Raw genomic sequence first — 19,312 nt, 5'->3', positions numbered from 1 at the left:
CCACCAGCAGCAGGGACACAGGAAGCTGCATATAATGGACACACGTGGGTCTCCAGCTCAGCCGGCCCATGGAACACACCCTCCGCTGCTGCTCTGACTCCTCTGGGGGGAAAGTGATGGCGGTGTGAGACGCTGGTGGAGACCGGGGGATCCCTGCACCGCTGCTGCTAGTGAGAGCTGCGCTACTGCATGCGCTGGCCAAGTCTCTCGGTCACAGGAGTGGTCTGAGCGGTTTCGTATTTCCGTGCTGTTGCCTGTGATCTATACAGACACCTTACACGAATATGCGGTAACCTAAGTGCTGTGGATATGTGTAATTTATGATGCCTGTCATGCAGTGGTGGATGTGATGCACATGCGATGTAGGGATCTGACTTGTGTGATAGTGATTGCTGAATATATTTGCGTATTTTCTAACACACTACTCCCCCACCCACGGCACACCCGCACCTTCCCCACCCGCGGCGCCCCCCGCACCTGCCCCACCCCCACCCGTGGCACCCCCTCCCCCACACATGGCGCCTCCGGACCCTCTAATCCCCCCCCCTCCACGGCACCCCAGCATCCGCCCCTCCACCACCTGCAGCACCTCTGGACCCCCATCCGCCGCACCCCTGCAACTGCCCCTCCCCCACCCGCGGCCCCTCCGGACCCCTACACCACCGACTGCATGCCCACCTTCCCCACCTGCAGCACCTCTGGAACCCCTCCACCATCTGCAACAGCCTCACACCTGCCCCTCCCCCACCCGCAGCACCACTGGACCTCCTCCCCCATCCGAGGCCCACACTCCCCCGCCCCCTTCACCATCGGACGCCCTTTCGTCGTGCAATATTTAACCACTAACAAAACTAGGAATGCAGGTAATACTCCATATAATACAAATATTCAACCCCAGAAAGGCATGCAGGGGTTGAGGAGGCATAGCCCCTAGCGACTGTGTGAAGGGCACCCGTAGGGTGCGCTGATGCAACTAGTATATTTTAATCTAACTCCGACCATTGGTCATACTTCACACTTGCCTACAGTCCCAGAACGGCCGGAAGGCTCCCGAAAATGTTGTGGCGCTTCTGGCTTCTCAGAAGGGTGGGCAAGTCTCCAGGATGGACGCATCCCTTCCCCCCCACAGCTCCCTGCAACCGACCGACACTGCTGTCTAAGGTGGTCAGTCCGGGGGGGGGGGGGGTTGTCTGACGCAATTTGCACGGAAGCTGTGTATACAGAGGTTTACCTCTATTTTCAGATTTCTGCGTTGCGGTCACATTTGAAATGCGATCGCAACTCAGGATGGCGCTACACATGCTGGACAGGCTTGCCCTGTGCTGGGTGGCCCCCAGCATGCGATTTTATCAGTAGCAGTTTTTAGCAAAACTGCTACTGAGTCTGAATAACCCTCTAAATCCACAAACAGCACTTTGGGGTACTCTAAACTCTAGGGGCGGTATTCAATTCTTTCCGCCCCCTTCCACAGACGTTCCATTTCTGCTGACGGAAGCACAACCATTTGAGGCGCCCAGTCATTTGAGGGGCCCAACCATTTACGCAGCTAAACCTGATTACTATGGGCGCATTGGACCTAATTCAGAATTGATCGCACCAGGAAATTTGTTAGCAGTTGGGCAAAACCATGTGCACTGCAGGGGAGGCAGATATAACATGTGCAGAGAGAGTTAGATTTGGGTGGGGTGTGTTCAAACTGAAATCTAAATTGCAGTGTAAAATTAAAGCAGCCAGTATTTACCCTGCACAGAAACAAAATAACCCACCCAAATCTAACTGTCTTTGCCTCACCTGCAATGCACATGGTTTTGCCCAACTGCTAACAAATTTGCTGCTGCGATCAACTCTGAATTACTCCCAATGGGGTAATTCCGAGTTAATCGCAGCAGGAATTTTGTTAGCAGTTGGGCAAAACCATGTGTACTGCAGGGGAGGCAGATTTAACATGTGCAGAGAGAATTTGATTTGGGTGGGGTGTGTTCAATCTGCAATCTAAATTGCAGTGTACAAATAAAGCAACCAGTATTTACCCTGCACAGAAACAAAATAACCCACCCAAATCTAACTCTCTCTGCACGTTATATCTGCCTCCCCTGCAGTGCACATGGTTTTGCCCAACTGCTAACAAAGTTCCTACTGCGATCAACTCAGAATCACCCCCAATATGCGTGATAACAGGGATTACTTTAGAAAGGAGATTGGGCGTGATATATCATTTGAATACCACCCTAGAAGTTAACAAGTCTCCATCTTACGACTTGCTACTCCTTTTGTTACATAGGGGCTGATTTATTAACATTAGTTGTACTACAATAATGTGAAAAGGGGGTTTCCACCTGAATGTATTAAAGGGTCTTTGGAGCCCTGTCATAATTACGCTGTCCTGAGACAGGGTTATTAGAGAGCTCACTGCGATAAGCTGTCTCCTGCGATCAGCTGTTTGTGTACGATGGACACATAAGCTGATCACTGTGTAAATTAAAAAATTATTTAAAATGTACTTACATTCCTGGTGATTTGGGGGGGGTGGCGAGTGCAGCAAGCCTCTTGGGGGCTCGCTGTGCTCGCCACGCTGCGGGCTCGGTGGCAACCTGCAGTCGTCACGGGTTCGTTGGTCGGCATGCATACTGTAAGGAATCTGCATTTTCCATCATGTCACTTACCGGGGCTCTGATTTGCTGGCCTCCAGAGGTCACATCCTCAGCCTGGCAGCATGTTTCATGATTGCCTGCAATGTGCAGAGACTCTCTCCAGTGTGTACACCGCTTGCCATGCATCGTGTACCCCGATGTATTCCCACCATCTTCGGAGTGTGGGCGCCGCCATGACACCTGCAGTCAGCTGACTTGGTGCTATCCATTCTTGAGCATTGGAGCGCTCACATGATTTGATTCTTCAATCCCTGCTGACCAGGGTTTATGTAGCCAGAGTTCCTGCTCAGTATATTTGCCTTGAACAATGCGTCACATCCTGTGAACGAGCATCTCCTGGCTCCAGTATCCTGAGACTCCCTTGTGTCAATTCATCTGTGGAACAACAGGCACCAGTCATCCAGTTCGTCTTCAGCTATACTCTGCTCCTACAATCACTTGCAGTAAGAGATTCTCTCCAGGTGTTGCATATCATACTCACCTGTTTGTTACTACTCTGCATCAGCAGTGTGCTATTCAACCTGCTTAAAGTACAGCTGTCTCCTGCAATAACCAAATCTGGTTCTGTTGTATGCAAGCATTGCCTATTCACTGTGTAGCTCTGTTGCAAGTTCCTCTCTGTTTCCAGGCCGATCATCTGTATTACCAATTGCCTATACAAATCCTGTTTCAAGTTACCATCGGTTTCCAGGCCGATAATCGACATTGCCAAGTATCTGTGTAAAGCTCTGTTTCAAGTCAACATCGGCTTCCAAGCCGACCATCAGTTCCCAGTTACTCCAAGTCACCATCGGTTCCCAGACTAATCATCGGTAATTCCAAGTCACCTTCGGTTCCCGGACCAATCATCGGTTGCTCTCAGTTACCATTGGTTCCCAGACCGAACTATCTCTATCAGCTTCCATGCTGAATCATAAGTTTACATTTACATTGCTCCAGTTACTTCTATTTCCTGTGTGTAGCCAATAAATACCATTTGCGCACATGCGCAGGAACTTACTTCATCCTCCTCATTTCCTCCATCGCACCACCACTGACCCACTAGTGCCCCCTCCGGGAACAGACACAAACACCCTGCTTCTAGTTTACGTACTGGAAGTCGGTGTTAGGCGCCGGGGTCCGCTCGGCCGTGCGGCCCGGCGCCTAGCAACCAGGGACGCCGTGCGCGTTCAGCCGCCGGCTCCCTGGCAACGCTAAGACGCCGGGTGCACGGAGCCGCTCTGACCTTAGCAACGGGGACGCCACGTTCAGCCGCGTTCCCCGTTGCTGGGTCTATTCTCATTACCCTGATTATGTGCTGGCCGTGCAGCATGCAAGCTGCACGGCATTTCTATTTGATTGTCCTGTCTGGATCTTGATTGGAGGGTGCCTGAATAAAGGCACCCTCAGGACTTCTTACAGACGCCGGTGATAGCTTCCTGTTTGCCTGTGTCTGCTGCAGAGAGTTTCCAGTCCTGCTCAATCCGGTTGTTCCTGTCCTCAGAGATCCTGTACTCGGAAGTTTGCCATCTATTCCTGGAGTCTGACCGAGCACCTTTAACATCCTGTGGTGTTCGTGAGTCGCGGCTCAGCCGTGTGTTGCGGCTTGTCCGCTTACTGTTTATTATTTAGTTAATTTGTGTTCTGGAGCTTTGCGGAGGATTCCGCTCCCACAGATCCACTCTGGTATCCAGCGGTGCTGGATAGGAGTAACGGATCAGTGGTTCTTTGGTTGTCCTTTTCCCTGGCGGCTAGTCCGCACATACCTTTGGTTAAAGTTAGTTAGCTTGTAACCCCTGGCCTGGTTGCTTAGTCAGAGGGCCCCTTGTTATCACCCTGTCTCGGATTTCCCTTTGTCTCCCATTAAGACCTGCGGGGGCATCGGGGTTGGGCAGACATAATCCGCCCTTCGAACGCGGCTGCCATGGGCTCAAGCAACCATAGTCTCGCAAGGGATTTCTGATAACACGGGCGAGACAACGGAGTTAGGGCGCCAGGGGTTACTAGGCTCTCCTGCTCCCACAACCAGCTTATTTTCCTGTACTCAGATCCCTGCCATAAGATCTCCTCCGGTCTGGAGTACAGGAATCATAACATTATCACCGGCCACAAAAGAAAAGATTTAACTTACAGTAAATTTTTTCACTTTTTAGTTGGGAGATTTTTGTCGGCCTTATGAATCCCACCGGTGTTGGGCCAAACCCTGGCCAGCTTCTTGTTAGTCAGATTCGGGAGCTTACTCGGATGGTTCAGGATCTGTCCCTCCGGGTGAGGTCACAGGAAGATCTGTTACGGACTTCCCCGAGGGTCATCCCTGAACCAAAGATGCATCTGCCTGACCGTTTTTCTGGGGATAGAAAACAGTTTTTTAATTTTAAAGAATCTTGCAAACTGTATTTTCGTTTTAGACCAGTTACCTCAGGTACAGAGGCTCAGCGGGTTGGGATTATTATTTCTCTACTTCAGGGGGATCCTCAGACCTGGGCTTTTGGTTTAAAGACGGACGATCCGGCCTTATCGTCTGTAGACGCCTTTTTAAAATCTTTAGGGCTATTGTATGACGACCCTGATAGAGAGGCGTCCGCAGAAAGTCAGTTGCGTGCTCTTAGACAGGGTAGGAATCCCGCAGAGAATTATTGTACGGAGTTTCGCCGTTGGTCGAACGACTGTGGCTGGAATGACCCAGCCCTGCGCAGTCAGTTTCGCCTCGGCTTATCTGAATCTATAAAAGACAGTCTCCTCCAGTATCCCGCTCCTGAGACCCTCGATAACCTCATGGAGCTATCTATTAAAATAGATCGTCGGCTCAGAGAGCGGAGGGCTGAAAAAGGGGCATCTGTCGGGTCCTCTCCTTGGGTTCCTTCCATTCCTGTAGACATAGAGGAGCCTATGCAGATTGGTCTCTCCAAATTGTCTCCGGAAGAAAGAACCAGGAGGCAAAATTATGGTCTGTGTTTATACTGCGGAGGTAAGGGACATTTTGCCCGTAGTTGTCCAAACAAGTTGGGAAACTTCCTGACCAAGTGAATTGTGAGGGGGTTCACTTTGGTCTGCAGCTCATCTCCTCAAATAATTCACTGTTGGTTCCTGCTAAAGTTTCCTATGGCAGCCTCTGTTCCTCGGTCTCTGCTTTTGTGGACAGTGGAGCTGCAGGAAACTTTATGGATTTAACATGGGCCAAGGCCTTAGGTATTCCTCAGCTAACCTTAGGTAGGTGTATCACCATGCATGGTTTAGATGGGAGTCCTTTATCCAATGGGGTTATTTCTCTATGTACACCTCCTGTTTTGCTCTCGGTGGGAGCTCTGCATTCTGAAAAAATTGAGTTTTTCCTTACCCATTGTCCAGCAGTTCCTGTGGTTCTGGGTCATCCTTGGCTGGCCTTTCATAATCCCGTCATTGATTGGCAGTCTGGGGAGATCCTACAATGGGGTACCATCTGTGATAAAGAATGTATTACGCTTCCTATCCGAGTAGCTGCCGCCAGTTCCGCACATATTCCTGGGGAATACCAGGATTTTGTTGATGTGTTTTCCAAGGGCAATGCGGATATTTTGCCTCCCCATAGGCCTTATGATTGTGCCATTGAGTTAATTCCTGGTGCCACGTTGCCTAAAGGAAGGTTATATGCATTGTCTGGTCCTGAAACTGTGGCCATGAATGAGTATGTGAAAGAAAGCCTTGGGAAAGGGTTTATCAGGCCATCTAAATCCCCTTTAAGTGCAGGTTTCTTCTTCGTAGAGAAGAAGGATGGTTCACTCAGACCCTGCATTGACTTTAGAGCCTTGAATAAAATCTCAGTAAAGAATACTTACCCTCTGCCGCTGATCTCTGTCCTCTTTGATCAGCTACGTTCGGCTGTTATTTTTTCTAAGATTGATCTTAGAGGAGCATATAACCTCATCAGAATCAGGTCAGGGGATGAGTGGAAAACGGCATTTAGTACTCAGTCGGGCCACTATGAGTATCTGGTCATGCCATTCGGCCTATCTAACGCTCCGGCAGTTTTCCAGGATCTCATTAATGATGTGCTCCGTGAGTTTCTGGGAAGATTCGTCGTGGTCTATTTAGACGATATTTTGATATATTCTGACTCCGTGGAACAACATGTTACCCAGGTGCGTCAGGTGCTAAAGAGATTACGTGAAAATCACTTATATGCCAAGCTGGAGAAGTGTGAATTTCATGTCACGGAAGTATCCTTTTTAGGGTACATTATTTCCCCTCGGGGATTCCGAATGGAACCAAAAAAGCTCCAAGCCATCCTTAGTTGGGCGCAACCCACCAATTTAAAAGCAATTCAGCGCTTTTTAGGGTTTGCAAACTACTATAGAAGATTTATTCACTCTTTCTCTGACCTAGTTGCTCCCATTGTGGCACTTACTAAGAAGGGAGCAGATCCTACCAATTGGTCATGTGAAGCGGAGTTATCTTTTCAGGCCTTAAAACAAGCCTTTGTCTCAGCCCCTGTCCTTAGACATCCCAACCCAGAATTACCTTTCATTGTTGAGGTGGATGCCTCGGAGGTTGGAGTAGGGGCTATCCTTTCTCAGAAGGATCCAGATTCCCTTGAGTTACATCCTTGTGCCTTTATGTCCAGGAAATTCTCATCTGCAGAATCCAACTACGATGTTGGTAACCGGGAATTGCTGGCTATTAAATGGGCTTTCGAGGAGTGGAGACATTGGCTTTAAGGAGCTACCCACACCATTTCAGTTTTGACTGATCACAAAAATCTTCAATACATTGAATCGGCTAAATGACTGAATGCCCGACAGGCTCGTTGGGCTTTATTTTTTACTCGTTTCAAATTCATTATCACCTTCAGACCAGGTTCCAAGAATACCAAGGCAGATGCCCTGTCACGCAGTTTCCTTCCGGTTCAAGACAACAGTCCTGTTACTCCCATACTTCCGCCTTCAGTCATTCAGGCAGGTCTCACACAGGATGTATTTTCCCAATTAAAGCTGCTTCAACATCAAGCTCCGGGAAATACTCCTGCTAGTCGTCTTTTTGTTCCTGAGTTTTTGAGAGCAACTGTTTTGGCGGAATTTCATGATAGCAAAGTTTCAGGGCATCCGGGAATCGCTAAGACTTTGGAATTAGTATCCCGCTCAGTATGGTGGCCTGGTCTTTCCAAAGACATTAAAGAGTTTGTTTTTTCGTGTCAGGTCTGTGCACAGCATAAAGTTCCCCGTTCTTTGCCTATTGGTCAACTTATGCCCTTGAAAGTTCCTCTTAGGCCATGGTCGCATATCTCCATGGATTTTGTGGTGGATCTCCCTCTGTCAGCCGGATGCCGAGTCATATGGGTGGTAGTGGACCGTTTTAGCAAGATGGCCCATTTTATTGCTCTTCCCCGATTGCCATCTGCCCAGGGATTGGCAGTCTTGTTCCTCCGTCATGTTTTCAGACTCCATGGGTTACCCACTGATATTGTTTCTGACAGGGGTCCACAATTCATTGCGCAATTTTGGAAGTCTTTTTGTGCTTCGTTAAAGATGAAATTATCATTAACCTCCGGCTATCATCCACAATCCAATGGACAGACTGAGCGAGTTAACCAATCTCTAAAACAATATTTGCGTTTGTACTCGGCCAAACTCCAAAATGACTGGTCTGAGTTTCTTCCATTGGCGGAGTTTGCTTATAATAATGCCTGTCATTCCTCCACCAATGTGTCTCCATTTTTTGCAGTTTTTGGTTTCCACCCCAGAGCTAATTCATTTTTTCAACATTCCTCTGTCTCCTCTCTGGCCCTGACCTCTCATCTTAAACTTATTTGGAAAAAAGTGCACCTGGCTCTCAGAAAAGCAGCTTTCCGGGGAAAAAAATTTTCTGACAGGCTCCGGCGGCCGTGCACTTTTAAAGTAGGAGACAGGGTGTGGTTGTCGACTCGCAACATCAAACTTCGACAAACCTCAGCCAGATTGGGTCCTAGATATATTGGACCATTTCTCATTATCAAAAAAGTCAATCCAGTTGCTTTCCGGTTACGTTTACCAAAAACTTTACGGATCGGAAATACCTTCCATTGCTCATTGCTTAAACCATATGTTTCGTCCAGCAGATTTCCTCGTAAAAAATCTCAGGGGAAATCACCAGTTAATGTACAGGGTCAGCAAGAGTTCTTGGTTGAGAAGGTTCTCGATTCCAAGTTGTCCCGGGGTCGGCTTTATTTTTTGGTGCATTGGAGAGGTTATGGGCCAGAGGAAAGGTCGTGGGTCCTGGATGAAGACCTTCATGCCCCAAAGCTCAAAAGGGCATTTTTTCGTGAATTTCCTCGGAAACCTGGCTTTAGGGGTTCCTTGACCCCTCCTCAAGGGGGGGGTACTGTTAGGCGCCGGGGTCCGCTCGGCCGTGCGGCCCGGCGCCTAGCAACCAGGGACGCCGTGCGCGTTCAGCCGCCGGCTCCCTGGCAACGCTAAGACGCCGGGTGCACGGAGCCGCTCTGACCTTAGCAACGGGGACGCCACGTTCAGCCGCGTTCCCCGTTGCTGGGTCTATTCTCATTACCCTGATTATGTGCTGGCCGTGCAGCATGCAAGCTGCACGGCATTTCTATTTGATTGTCCTGTCTGGATCTTGATTGGAGGGTGCCTGAATAAAGGCACCCTCAGGACTTCTTACAGACGCCGGTGATAGCTTCCTGTTTGCCTGTGTCTGCTGCAGAGAGTTTCCAGTCCTGCTCAATCCGGTTGTTCCTGTCCTCAGAGATCCTGTACTCGGAAGTTTGCCATCTATTCCTGGAGTCTGACCGAGCACCTTTAACATCCTGTGGTGTTCGTGAGTCGCGGCTCAGCCGTGTGTTGCGGCTTGTCCGCTTACTGTTTATTATTTAGTTAATTTGTGTTCTGGAGCTTTGCGGAGGATTCCGCTCCCACAGATCCACTCTGGTATCCAGCGGTGCTGGATAGGAGTAACGGATCAGTGGTTCTTTGGTTGTCCTTTTCCCTGGCGGCTAGTCCGCACATACCTTTGGTTAAAGTTAGTTAGCTTGTAACCCCTGGCCTGGTTGCTTAGTCAGAGGGCCCCTTGTTATCACCCTGTCTCGGATTTCCCTTTGTCTCCCATTAAGACCTGCGGGGGCATCGGGGTTGGGCAGACATAATCCGCCCTTCGAACGCGGCTGCCATGGGCTCAAGCAACCATAGTCTCGCAAGGGATTTCTGATAACACGGGCGAGACAACGGAGTTAGGGCGCCAGGGGTTACTAGGCTCTCCTGCTCCCACAACCAGCTTATTTTCCTGTACTCAGATCCCTGCCATAAGATCTCCTCCGGTCTGGAGTACAGGAATCATAACAGTCGGCTTAGCCATATCAATCTTGCTTTTCTGGCAACTGTTGTTCCTGGATATGGGTGCATTTTAAAAATTAAAAAAGTTACCAAAACCTTTAATTATAACTCATTCTATTTGAAGTGTTGTTTTATTTAAATTCATCAATAATAATTTGTAATATTTTGCAAATTTTGGGCTGAAAATTCAGTTTGGTTTTCTTTTTTGTGTTTCCGTTATTACAGTATGTCCTGAGTCCCATAAAACATACAGTAGTATCCACATTTCATAATACTGTGTATGTTCATTGTTCAAAGTTGACTGGAAATATTTTAAACTGGTATAATGTGGGAATTTTCCCAGATTTATGTGTCATAAGGGACTTAAAGCTTATCTATGGAGTTTTACTTTCTGCAAATACAGATAGCTACATATTTTGCATGCTACGTACATACTCTAGTCTACAAGCATGATCTTACCGTTGCTTTCCCAAACAAAACAATGTGTTTACTGGGACATCTGCTGTTCGCAACATATCCATATTTAAATCCGTGGAAGTGCTTTTTTTAGACTCCGCACCCTTGTTATGCACTTGGCCTTTACACGCTATATTTGTGTGTAAGTAATGTAAAAATTTGAGAACAGCCACCAGTATTTGACGTTATGTAATATGAATTGTTAAAGAGTATAATGGTAATATACAGTACTGGGGAAAGGGTTCTCAGAAATTGGAAACTAATCATTAAACATATCACTACCAAAAGTATTGGTGTACTGCATATTAGGCAGTGGTATTTATATAATATGTGTAATTTGTGTGGTACACATGAACACCGCACATCCTGCACCATACCTCCCAACTTTACAGTGGTAGCAAGAAGGACTCCTGTGCTGCGAAGCCATGCCCGCCGGTGACGGGGGGCGTGGTATCTGAAAAAGTGTGCGTGGCCTCACAACAGTGCCGTGATTGCGAGCCACGACCCCCGTTTGTCGTCACTATGGGGCATGGCCAGCGCTCAGTGAGCTGCTGGCATGCCCCCCAGTCCCTTTGCTTCCGTGAATAGACGCTGTGTACGCATGTGCACAGCGTGTATTCATCGCTGCTAAGCGGGGAGTGCAAGAGCACCCCAACTCCCCCCCCCCCCCCCCCCCCCCCTTCACCGCTGGACACTGCTGCCCGCGGGTGGGACAGTCCCAAAAAACAGGACTGTCCCACCAAAATCGGGACAGTTGGGAGGTATGCTGCACCCAGGTATTATACTTACCTCTCCAGAGTGCCGCGTCAAAAGCGCCGTTGCAGCACAAATCGCTGTGTGCATTAGTAGATAACTTTATTCTTTGTGATAGAATATTATTATTTAACACATATCCACACTTTACCCATCACCAGTGGTAGATTTTAACTAGCGACTGCAGTACTGTAGCCACCCCAGGAAATGGCAGTGACTTCCCATAGGAAGTGCTTCCTACAAATCACAGCCAGACAGGCAGTCCCAGGGGCATGTGTTTTCTCACCCTGGAACTGTCAGGATGCCTGTGATAGCAGAGAGAGCTCATCCTATGGGAAGCCACTCCCCTGCTATAACATCAGCCCTATCTGGCTTCTGTGGGCTGCAGCTGATGCAGTCCATAGAAGCCATCCTGTTTAGCAGATGCAGAGTTGAGCCCCACCCCCAGGACTAAGCCCTGCCCCACTGCTCCACCTCCCAGTGACGTCAGCCATCTATCACCAGGAGAGCAGGGAGGATAGGGATACACAGATTTTATGCTAACTTCACACTGCTGATATACAGTACACTGATCACTATGCACAATTAACATGCAAGTCACACTGATATCACACAACAAAATACCTACAATATATAGCCTAAAACTTCTAACTATGTATGTGGAGGACAGATGATTTTAATGCCATTTTATATTCACACTGGCCCCATAATTCATAATCACAATATGAGCTTTCTAAATACTCTGTAGTCACAGAGAAAACGGAGAACAATAAGCACATTGCATGAGTGCACAGTTACCTTTGTGAAACAAATATAAGGGACCGCCTTGGCGGTTAAGCTTCATTTTTCACTTGTTCTTATTGCCATATCATGAATTAAGATTCAAATTTACCACCACAAATCTGGATACATCATTGTTCCTTACAATTCCATACACTGATCAGTATATCATACCTTTATACTCTTTGTGGTAACTTCAAAAACTAGGACACACGCTTAGATAGTCCTTATGGACTACTAGAAGAAGTACATCTCTAGATTAGACTAAAGAGTGTGTATATACACCACTATAGATCATCAGTGTGTATATATGAATGCACTATGGGCCTGAGTCTGATGCATACACCGCCACTTTCCCATCGGACCGCGGTATCCTACTTACTCATGATAAAGCAAGAATCTGCCTGTGTTGTCTATAAATATCCACTTGTTTGTATGTGGATTCCTATCCCGCCCACTTTTTTTCCATCTACATTCGTTTCAGTATCTGGACTTGCTAGGTGCAAAAGATACGGCTGTAACAAGTGTCCCATCTCCGTCCGCATGCAGCGTTCATGCTCAGAAGTCTGTGTACACATCCATGAGGCTACCTCAAGACAGAAGAGTTCCATGCAGATCTATATCATGTAAATTAATTGGACCACCTCAGCCCCCCTCACTATATATTTGTAATTAAGAAGAAAATAGTATCAAGAAAAAATAAATAAATAATCTAGATAGACAGAAGGGAGGAGAGATATGAGGAAGAGAAAAAGAGAAATTACGAAGAAGGGGATGTGAGGAAGAGAGACGTGGAACATTGGAAGATGAGGTAGAGAGTGGGAGATGGGGTGAGGAAACAGATTTTTGGTGAAGTGAGAGGGAGAAATGGGAAAGAGAGAGATTGAGAAGAATGGGAGAGAAAGAGAGAAATGAGGATGAGATGGAGAAAAGCAAATGCAGGCAGCCATGTATAACTGCTTGTACACAATACGGTATACTGTAATGGAGCTCACCCCCACTGAGAAATGGCACAGCTATGGGCGTCCAGACGTACAATGTGACCCTACTGTACATTAGATGCAGAAGGCTCCGCCTCACCTTCCTCTGAGTGCTGCAACTCGAATTAACTGAATCAAAATAAAGGAGTATGGGTTTGAAATATAAAACTCATAACATTCATTACAGACAGGGGGTGGCCCCCTGCGTCTCGTGCTTTATGTTAGAGGGCTCCCTTTGAAGAAAGCATCCGCCCTCCCAACTGTGTAGGCATTGAGTCAGTGGACCTAACCGGGGAACACCCTGGCCCCCTGACAGGCCTGTCTAACACTGCTCCTAGATGAGCACCAGACATGACATTAGGGATGACATTAGGGAATATGAAAGAGAGGACTGACCTAAAAAATGTAAACTGTCCTGGTAAAAGCGAGGTAGTCGCAAGGTATGGTAACTGGATCTTTCCTCTCTAGCTACACTGTTCACAAGAATTCTCGCAAAAAAAAAAGACAAAAACAGCTGTTGAACCCTAGATAATTAATATTCAGTATTAATCATTTAACTCCACCCAATACTACATGTCTTGGTTTTGGATCTAGTTACTGTACTTTTTATGATGGTGGTAACACATGGGATTACAGCTGTAATTTTTATTTTTGTAAACCTGCTCATAACTGTCAGGTACCCAAATGTCCAATAAATGTCAAACAATGAAGAAATAATGGTTTGGGTATTTATTCACATTTCTTTCCAGCTTTCTAATGTAGCCATAGTGCACTTATTTCAGCACTGAGTTAAATGGCGGTGTTAACTCAGTCTTGCTTTTCTAGCACTGAGGAGTTAAATACAGAGAAACAAATGTATCCTACGTGTGTCTCTGCTGTAAGTTATTGGTATATCTGCTACACTACTTCCTGCTTCAAATTATAGACATGTTTACTTAATTTTATATTGATGGCTGGAAACAAGGAACTCTGAACTAATGCTATGGAATAATCTTTTTAAATATCCAAAAATTACAGTTCTAGTGAACAGAGCACATACTGTGTAATTGATGAAAATTACTGTAGAGAATTGTTTATTTCTCCTTTTATAGAATAACTCCTCTACTATTTACTAGCTAACCAGTTTTCTGATAACACCTTTCACCTAGCCGATTTACTCTTCATGTTACCCAGAAGTACATATCTGATACCATCTATTTTCAGTTTTCCAGCTGGTTACCATAGACAAGTAGTGGTATGCAAGCCTTGAGTCCACCACTCCACAATCTCATTATCAGCGGTGGATTGGCCATAGGGCTCACCAGGAAGAATCCTGGTAAGCAAATGTGTATGTGGGGCCTGTTTTGTGTGTTGTCACATGGCCCTACCCCCCACAGGTAGCCCACTGCACTTGATAAACTGCATTGTCCCCATTCATTCTGTTATTCTATCTCTGCAGTACAGCAACTCTGCCATCCAGTGGTGCTGCCATGGCTACACGGTATGTTATACCTCTTGTGCTGCCCATGTCGGGCCACTTCTAAAATTCTGACAGGGCAACGTTTAGTTCCCAATCGTCCCATGGTCTCGGACACAACTGCAGCAAAAGACGCAATTGCGTACCTTCAGGCCCTATGAGGAGTGATCCCACCCCCCTAAACAGACCCCACCCCCATTAGTGCTGCTTCCAGAAATTTCCCGGGCTGGTTTTCCATCTCAATCCACCTCTGCACATTATACATATGTTGGTTAAACCAAACTGCCATCATGACTCTCTATTCATGTTGCCTTTGTAACTTGACTCAACATCAGATGAAACGGGATGCCAGCCGTCATGTCACTGACGCCGGAAGCCCAACACCACTCAGTACACAGCCGCTGGAACACCGACAGACGACATCCCAAAGGTGAGTATTGGGGTGATAAATACCAAACTTGATGAAACACTTGGTAACTACGAACTGGCAAGCATAATAGAAGTCATACTAGCAGTATAAAACCCAGACTTTGGTGATAATGTGCTAAGAAAGAGGTTTATCTTTAAAAAAAAAATCAAAGAAAAAACACTTTCATACAGTATATTAAATTATAATGTTGCAGAAATGATCTTCCATATCTTGGGGAGTGAATGAATGAAACAAATTTACCGCCTATGCAATTATTGATTTTTTTACATTTTTTTATTTGTTTTTAAAACATTTTGTGACATCGGTATATGGTTTTGTAAAAGTCAATTGCCCTTAAGTAATCTGTTAGTCGCAGTGAATTCTTTTTCTATGTGTTTCTGGCAACTGTAAAGTGGTTATTGTCTTCCATTACACTTTGCGCTGAAACCCATTAACCTGCTTAAATCAGCCAGGTAATGTCTGACGAAGAATGTTCAGACAAACCATCATCATAGGGTTGCGTTAGAGATATTGAGACTTTCCGTATGCTATGAAACTTTTTAAACTTAGTAACCTTACAGCAACAAGTGCTTTTTAGCCTGTAAAAAGGTTTGTATAAGGTAAGATATCCTTTTATTGAGAATGTATGTAATGGTTAAGTTTGAAATTGGCATACAAACGTTAGCTGTAAAAAGCGTTTTCATTATGAAAGACTTTTGTATATGTGATTCTACTTTTGGCTCTTGTAAATTATTGGAATGTTAACCATGGTCGGTGTGTGGTGGCACAGTCATTAGCATTGCCACCACTCTTACAGCCAGTACATTTTAGGTGTGGCGTTTGTATGCTCTCACTGTGTTTTAATGTGTTTCATTCGCGTTCTGAATATGTGTAATAAAGAAGTGAGGGACTAATGAGATTGGTACATTATCTCCGGCCACTTTATCTCCACCTCTGGCTTAGTAAATAGACCCCTTAGTTAGCTACTCAGTGGGCAAGATTCAAATGTTTCCCATCCCTCCCGCACCCGTTCACGCCCCCCGGCAGCTATTCAGATGTTTCTGCCGACAGGCACGGTATCATCATTTCAGATCGCTACCCCGTGGGTGGCGAGCTGAAATGCTCAAAAAAGTGAACCGTTTGGACATCTAAATGAGACTTTTCGCATTGCGCCCAATAGTTTAGCCGCATTACACACTTAAACCCGGCTGCTATGGGCGCGCTATGCACGAAAACAGGGGACTATTTAATATCGCCCTGCAATCTCCCGTCACTTTAGATTGAAGGTCGGGCGCGATATAACAATTGAATATCGCCCAATGAATGAATCCAGGTAATTTGTTAATACTTAATATTATGACATTATTCTTAATGAACACTGAAGTTCCGACATTAGTAATCCCAGATTAGAAGCAGTGACATAAATGATCTTTTACAGCAATGTTTACAAACTCCAGTCCTCCGGGACCCCTAACAGTACATGTTTTACGGATCTCCTAGTTGGTGCACAAGTGTAATCATTACTGGCTGACACTTTTAAAAGATCCACAGGTGGATCTAATTATTTTACTAGTGATATTGAGGAGATCTGGAAAACTTTCACTGTTAGTGGTCCCTGAGGACTGTTGTTGGGAAACACTGATTTACAGTATGTGTTTATTATCTCCAGGCGTTTCTAGATTTGGTATACAGTCATTAGGTCGACCACTATTGGTCGACATGCATTAGGTCAACAGGGTCTTTAGGTCGACATGAGTTGTTCACATTTTTTTTTTTTTTTAAACTCTTTCATACTTTACGATCCACGTGGACTACGATTGGAACGGTAACCTGTGCCGAGTGCAGCGGCAGCAGAGCAATACACCTTGCCCAAAGTATGGCGAGCGAAGTGAGCCATGCGATTGGACACAGTGCACTAATTGTGGTTCCCGGTCACTCTACGAAGAAAACGACACCAATTTTTTTTTCAAATCTCATGTCGATCTTTTGTCATGTTGACCTTGCTCATGTCGACCTAATGATTGTGTCGACCTATTTTGGGTGTCGACCAATAGAGGTCGATCTAGACACTGTCGACCTAAGTGTGGTCGACCCTATGACCCATACCCCTAGATATAATAGCCTCACTTGTAATTGATAGGAAGGATTACAATGCACTTATGCAAACAATGCAAATTTCTTTATAAATTCGTTTTAGAGCCATGTTGACAAGGGGCAGGTGGATAAATAAAATTGGGTTCTCCAATGCTCACATACCAGGAGCTATAATAACAAAGGGCGAAAATTTGTGCTTCAAGTCACATACATGAGGCTAGCATATGACCTCAAGCACTTTTTCAAGTTTGAAAGACTTTGATTGCATGGGGCCAAATGTAATGCGGTGCGATTTTGCACAAATGTGCGAGTTTAGTACTAAACTCGCACATTTTGCAAAGTCGATCCAATGTAATGGGCTGCAGATACATGCAAAATCACATGTTTCCTGCAGTCTGAAACATTGCAATAAATAGACCAGCTTCTGGCTGGCGAGATTGACAGAAGCATGCACAGATCAGTGAGATCCGTGCATGCTTCTGTTTGTAAAAGTAAAGCAACTGTTAAAAAAAAAAAAAAAAACAACAACAACAACATTCAGGTCCCCCCCAAAAGCATAACCAGCCCCGGGCTCTTTGAGCCGGTCCTGGTTGCAAAAATGCGGGGGGGAAAATTGAGTAGGGTTCCCCGTATTTAAACAAGAGGTAGACACCGTGAAAGTATAATTTCATTAAAACACACTTACACACACTTACCTACATCCCACGCCGCCATTCACGCCCTCTTTTCCAGTAGAATCCATTAGGGTACCTGTAAAACAAACAAAATACAAATTATACACACCAAAAATCTGGTGTAGATCTGTCCTCTTCTTTCCATGTAGGCATCCACAGTGTCAAAAAATAAAATAAAAAAAATGAAAAACCCGGTCCAACGCACTTAGGGGTATATTCAATTCAAGTCGAAACTGCCGTCTTGACGGAAAGATGGCAGTTTTCGACTTTTTCAGGTCAGAAGGGGTTCCAACTTATTCAATCCCCGGCTTTTTTTACTCACAAGTTGTGGAATTCGACTTGTCGGAAGGCACGTGTAGCACGAATAGCCACCGATCCGCGTGCTTCTGTCGGAAACGGGACCAAATTTGACAGGTTTTGGTCCCATTTCCGACCATCTCAATCCGACTATAAAAAAAAAAAGAAAAAAAAAGCCGGGGATTGAATAAGTTGGAACCCCTTCTGACCTGAAAAAGTCGAAAACTGCCATCTTTCCGTCAAGACGGCAGTTTCGACTTGAATTGAATATACCCCTAAGTGCCCTACATTTTACAGGTTTTGGTCCCATTTCCGACCATCTCAATCCGACTATAAAAAAAAAAGGAGGATTGTGATGACGAGATGAGGGAACGGGGCGGGGGGCTAGGGGCAGCAGGGCAGGCAGGTACATTATGATGGGCGTTCCCCCCGGCCAGGCACCTCTCTCGCTGCAGCGCTTCCCGGCCGTCACTTGGCTACACGGCTGAGTGCCGTGATGTGCGGCTCCCTCCAACAGCTTCCTGTGATGTCACACATGGGGAGCTGCTGACAGCAGCAGCAGGGACGGCGGCCAAATCAGACAGTCGTATTAGGCTCAAATCCGACAGTCTGATTTGGACACTCAATTTAATAGGGCTTGTCGGATCCATTCCAACAAATGCATGTCCAAATGTACCCGACGGTAATTGAATATACCCCTAAAGGGGATCCATGTTTACACATGGAACCCCTTTCCCAGAATGCAGAGACTACTCCTGACTAATGTCAGTTGAGGACCTGGCAGCCAATCAGGGAGCGCCACGGCATATCGCTCTCCTGATTGGCTGTGCGCTCCTCGCCTGCCAATCAAGTAGACAAATACCCATTATCGCCTATGGTGTGAACTTTGCGGTCTGTCTGTAAAAGTAAAGAAACTTTTGTTTTTTTAAAGTGCAGGCCGCACCGAAAGTATAACCAGCCCTGGGGTCTTTAAGCCGGTCCTATTTGCAAAACTATGGGGGGGAAATTGAGTAGGGTTCCCCGAATTTAAACAACCAGCATCAGGCTCTTGGAGTCTTTTAGGTTCTTTTTTTTTTTTTTTTTTTTTTTAACCCTGTGGATGCCTACATGGAAAGAAGAGGACCGATCTACACCGTAGTTTTGGTGAGTATAATGGATTCTACTGGAGAAGGGGACATGAATGGCGGCATGGGATGTAGATAAGTATGTGTAAGTGTGTTTTAATAAAATTATACTTTCACAGTGTGTGTCTTTATTTGAATATTTCTTTTGTTATGGAACTGCAGGTACCAGCGGGCCCTTTAATGCCCCGCATGCTGGTACTTGTGGTTCTCCAAGTACCAGCATGCGAGGGAGGCTTGCTGGAACCAGTAGTTCCATGACAAAAAGACAATTTTTATTTTTTACATTTTCTTTTACACATTTATGGCCATCAGCCTGCCATCCACAGCCCACGGTTTACGGGGACAACCTAGGGCATCCAAG

General features: G+C 46.1%; 1 protein-coding gene and 1 long non-coding RNA gene across 3 annotated transcripts in view; one reads left to right on the top strand and one right to left on the bottom strand.

Moving 5' to 3' along the window:
• The window catches only part of VDR (vitamin D receptor), a 363,421-nt gene that overhangs the window by 206,339 nt on the left and 137,770 nt on the right, over positions 1–19,312 (top strand). The window lies entirely within an intron of this gene.
• LOC135008889 (uncharacterized) overlaps positions 1–19,312 on the bottom strand; it is a 55,125-nt gene that overhangs the window by 15,834 nt on the left and 19,979 nt on the right. For both annotated transcript variants that reach the window (XR_010208499.1, XR_010208502.1), the window contains one exon: positions 17,552–17,606. This is a non-coding gene — a long non-coding RNA (uncharacterized LOC135008889). The remainder of the gene's footprint in view (positions 1–17,551; positions 17,607–19,312) is intronic.

This window comes from Pseudophryne corroboree, chromosome 2 (assembly GCF_028390025.1).
Source record: "Pseudophryne corroboree isolate aPseCor3 chromosome 2, aPseCor3.hap2, whole genome shotgun sequence".
Lineage (NCBI taxonomy): Eukaryota > Metazoa > Chordata > Amphibia > Anura > Myobatrachidae > Pseudophryne > Pseudophryne corroboree.
This window is presented reverse-complemented; position numbering and strand designations above follow the sequence as displayed.